Source organism: Hordeum vulgare, chromosome 6H (genome assembly GCF_904849725.1).
Source record: "Hordeum vulgare subsp. vulgare chromosome 6H, MorexV3_pseudomolecules_assembly, whole genome shotgun sequence".
Classification (NCBI taxonomy): Eukaryota; Viridiplantae; Streptophyta; class Magnoliopsida; order Poales; family Poaceae; genus Hordeum; species Hordeum vulgare.
Genome location: NC_058523.1, coordinates 269,782,125 through 269,787,314, shown reverse-complemented (window position 1 = coordinate 269,787,314; position 5,190 = coordinate 269,782,125). Strand labels below are relative to the sequence as shown.

The window sequence follows — 5,190 nt, the reverse complement described above, 5'->3', positions numbered from 1 at the left end:
TTTCTCATGGTGCGCCATTAGTATCTGGTATACTAATGGCGCACCAAGAAGTGCGACATTAGTATAGCTCCTCGTGCGCCATTAGTATCTGGTATACTAATGGCGCACCAGGAGGTGCTCCATTAGTATAGCTCATGGTGCGCCATTAGTATGCCTCCCAGGGCCATATTTACCCATGTGCTCTGGCTTACTAATGACACACTAGTTGACGATGCGCCACTAGTGTGCTTTTGAAGGGCACCACTAAAGTGCTAAGTGGTGCGCCACTAGTATGAATATTAGGTATTTATTTTATTTTTTCTGATATTTGCACATATTACAAAACATATTATTGCACAGAATATAGAGAGCACACACTAGAGGAAAAAACTGATAAACTGAGGGCCAATGTGACACGTACGATTTATATATATAACGAGAGCCAATGCGTGGGACAATGCCTAGGACACACGGCTTACAGCCCAGATACCCTATAAACCGGGTACCGATGCCTGGGACACACGGCTTATAGCGCGCAATAACTTTTTTTCAATGAGCAGCAACAACAATATATTACATATCCAATATATCACAACAACAACAATATAGATCACAAGAATATATTACATATCCAATAGATCACAACAACAACAACAATATATTACATATCCAATAGATCACAATAACAATATAGTTTCACAAAAGCATGCGTACATATGCAACAAGAATTCACAAATGAAATGGTCATGCATACATATCCAATATATTACAAGTTCACAACAATAACAAACCGATGATGAGTTCAAAGTCCACACACGCATACATATCCAACATAGTTTCACAAAAACACACATACATATTCAAGGATGGTTCACAACATGTGACCAGAACATATAGCGACACAGATTCCATGCAAGGGGGCTATAGCAACACTGCAGAGATTGAGGTAACATCCGGAACCTAACATTTAAGTAATATCATGATACTTAATTACAGTAGTGCCAAACTTCCATGCAACACTGGTAAAAGAAACATGCTTAACTATAAATTTCAGCAAAAAAATAAAGGTAATATGGAGCATCCTGCACAAAGCACTGCTTGCATAGGCATCTTACCAATTCAATTCTGATGACACGCAACAAAATGCAGTATGCTTGCAGAAAAACTTTAGTAGACAGCAGGCCCCGTGTGCTTACGGGGTGTGCCGCGGTGCTTACGGGGTCTGATGCGATGATCCGGGCAATGCGGTCGGCGACCTCGACAGCGTGGCGGGAGCCTGCCCATGCGACGTTCATGGCGTCGACGTCGAAGTGGGCGGTGGCCCTCTCCCCGGCCAGGTGCTTGTGGACTAGGTGGACCGCGTAGATGCTGCACAGCTTCTGGAGCTTCTCCTTCACACCAGGGCCAGGGATGTCCTCCTGCATCTTCTCGATGAATCTATGGCACAGAGGGGGAGGCGGAAGATAAATGAATGATTGGATTATTCCAGAAACTAGATATGGATCAACCCCAGCATAAGACCGACTACTCACTTGGCCACAATGATCAGCTGGACGTGAGCCACGGCAGCCTCGAGCACATCAGGTGAGAACTCATAGAAACCTGCAACGGAACGAGATCATCCATGTCAATGAGTGCACCAAGAAATTCACTAAGAGATGCTACAAAAAACACCCAACGTTAAGCCAATCTTCAGCTGTTTTGATATTTTCAATTACTGACTATGTGCAACACCAACCTTCTTCTTGGCTTGGCGCCTTGCTGATGTTCTGGCACAGTTCACGGCCATCCTCAGGGCCCTAGCTTCAAACACCTCCTTTACGGTAGCAGGATTGAGCCAGTCTTCGGCTGTAGAGAATCATTGATGCATGAATCAGTATGACGATCAATCACAAGGTCAATCGTTTCATGAAAAAGAAGCTCCAGACAAAACGTCTCAGGCAGTTGCAGAAGTTATGTTATAAAGAGAAGTCTGCCTGAAGATGTAGCTGCATACCTGTATTTACAGCGCTTTTGCATTGCATCAAGTGATGTATGTTGCCGATGTAAGCTACGGTGCCGACAGGTTGGTTCCCAGTGGCCACCTGAGAGACGGTCTTCATCAAAAACCTTGCAACCTGCAGAAAGGATCCAAGGTTGTGATTATACTACTACTGCCAATACTGAACCAAGGTACAAAAAACAGGTTAAAGCGCCTGCAATAGAAAAACGACATTATCTCCTTCATAGGTACAGGCAGGAACATAGACCGCAAACAGTTGAGGGAGCCCACTGCTGTTCAGCTAACCATGTCCACTGCGGAGCTTTCGCGCTCTTCAATCGCGTCCTGCATAGCAGAGAGACTAGCTTTATTATTACAGAACAACAAATCGTGAAATGCATCCATTGTACAACCTATTGCAAGAACAGAGATAAATCGGGCTGTAGTAACACAGGCAATATAGATTATTTCTTTCGGGCATGGAGTTTTTGCGCAAGAGATTAAATGCTCCCTCATGTTCTATACAATAAAAAATAGTCCTAAAAAAAGGAAATTCATAATTATTCACGATGTGTTCTATTAAACTGCAGAATCTCTCTTATATAAAAAAACTATATGAGCTGAAATGTCATGAAGCTACTAGCTTGGTTGCTTCTTTTATCTAGCATACATGTACGTGATTTGTTATAGCATTCATAAACCAACACGTGATTTTTTTATCTATAAATATGCATGTTTAATCACAGTCACAAGAACAAACAAGGTTCCAAACACTTATGCAAGTCATATAACTCACATCATGACAGCACATGATGTAAACTGTTCCATTGGTTCAATTTTGCTTTAGCAGCATTCGCACAAAATACAACACAAGCAGAATTAAAAACATGACGCCATGGGCTAATAATATCATAACACAGCAAGAGTAGTTTCTTAAAGAACTAGCGTTCTTGGCACTAGTACTTATTAATAACACAAGAAAAGCAAAGTGCATTTCATTGGATCAGAGTACACCCGCAAAAACACAACGACACGTCAAATCACGGTGGGAGAGGAAACCAAACTATATTTACAGGCCACGGAAGAGCGAGATTGCAGCTCGCAGACTAATTCTTGGCACACCAGCAGACATGAAAAGCTAAAAAGATTCATCTAAATAACACGGGATCAAACAAGAAATTCCCCTCACTTTATCAGCAGTACTATATTCATCTAAATAACACAGGTTTCAGAGCTCATACGAGCGGACACTGCAGATTCGACATCTCTAGATCTTTCGATTCATAATAAGTAGTCCAAATATACCAAGTAAAAGATTGATATGTAACAGCTTTACAAATATTTACAAACACGTCGAGCTGGCAGTGGCAGATCAGTCTATAGCTTTCATATTCGTAGAGGTATATTGCAGTTTGGTGGAAACAAGCGCAACTTGTGAGAATTAGTGATTACATGCCATAACATTTTCTACTGCACATATACCAAGTAAAAGATTGATATGTAACAACTTTCCACTGAAATCAGGGTGATTTTTCAACAACCAGCTAGGTTGAAATAGTGTCTTTTGACAAAACATATTAAATGGAGCACAATCTCAATCAAACTAAATTCCATTCGATTGGTTAACACCAAATAATATCCAGTGTCACAAGAGAAAGCATAATTTACCTCCTAAGCGTTCAAATACTACATATGTGATTTTCACACTGTACAGCACCACAAGTTTGATGGCATTCACTTTCAAAACATATGCGATATTTGTCCTGCTGCAAAAAGGGCAGCACGGGATACCTTCTGGTAGAGGGGCGTCGCAAAAGCACTTTAGGTGCATATTTGTTTTGTTTCTTCAGTTTGTATTTCTCCTGCAACCGAAACGGTTGAACTAAATTAGTCCTCATCATCCTCCAGAATGAGAAAGGAATCAAACTAGACAGTAACTCATGGCCTGATGATAACCTGTGAGAACACGGTCTTATTTCCAAATATGGAGCTATTCCCTATCAAAGCCTCCACAATCGCGTTGCCGCTCGCGCCCTCCCTATTAAAACACGGAACAGACAAATAACCATCCTACTCAACCAGGACACAGTGGATCACGATCGAACCCTCACCTCTTGATCGCCTGGATGTCCTCGCTCGACAGCGTCTGTGCTGTGTAATTGTCATCCAGGGACCTAGTGTCCCTGCTCTCGTCCTGCATTTGGCCATCGGCGCCGCCGTCTCGCTGCTTATCATCTGTATATACCAAGATCCCATCAGCAACCCTAAATCTTTTGATTCATAATAATATGTACCCCGGTGTTTGCACCCCCGCAAATCAAACCGAAGGAAGGAAGCGGGCCAAGGTCGAGTCACTGTCGGAGGAGAGAAATCAAAGGGGAGAGGCGGGCGGACCTGCGGGTCTGGATGGTGTTGCAGGTGATGTCGTGGAGGTGGACGACGGAGCCGAGGCAGAGGGCGCCGGTCTTGACGAGGTGGTTGTGGGTGGTGGCGAGCATGGACTGCTGGGAATGGACGCCGTCGGAGAGCAGCATGCGGTAGCGCTCCGACTGGTGGCCGAGGTGGTTCTTGGTGGTGACGGGGCGCAGGTCCGCCACCTGCAGCACCGGCTGGATGGTCCCCGGCCCGTCCGGCAGCTCCCATATCTCCCTCACCGCCCCCTGCGTCAGCCGCGGCGCCCCCTCCATCCCGTCGCCGGCGAGAGGGGGTGGGATTGGATTGGATTCGGATCTGGGCGGGGGGAACCCGAGGAGAAGAGGGGTAGTTTTGCAAAAATAAAAAAATAAATAAAAAATAGTAGTGGCGCACCACCTATAAATGCGCCATTAGTAACCCTGGTTACTAATGGCGCACCACCTGGTGGTGCGCCATTAGTAGTTTTGCAAAAAAATAGTAGTGGCGCACCACCTACAAATGCGCCATTAGTAACCCTGGTTACTAATGGCGCACCACCTGGTGGTGCGCCATTAGTAGTTTTGCAAAAAAAAATTATAGTAGTGGCGCACTGGGTGAGTGGTGCGCCATTACTAGTTAAACTAGTAATGGCGCACTCTGCCCCGGTGCGCCATTAGTACTTTTGCAAAAAAAAATTATAGTAGTGGCGCACCGAGTGTGTGGTGCGCCATTAGTGTCCATCACACTAATGGCACACCTACACATGGTGCTCCATTGCTATATAGTAGTGGCGCACTACTTGTCTGGTGCGCCATTAGTATCTATATCATATATAG

The 5,190-nt window shown here is 44.4% G+C and overlaps 1 pseudogene; it reads right to left on the bottom strand.

Moving 5' to 3' along the window:
• Positions 1-1,025: 1,025 nt before the first annotated feature.
• Positions 1,026-4,647, bottom strand: LOC123405392 (annotated as a pseudogene).
• Between the last annotated feature and the right edge of the window lie 543 nt (positions 4,648-5,190).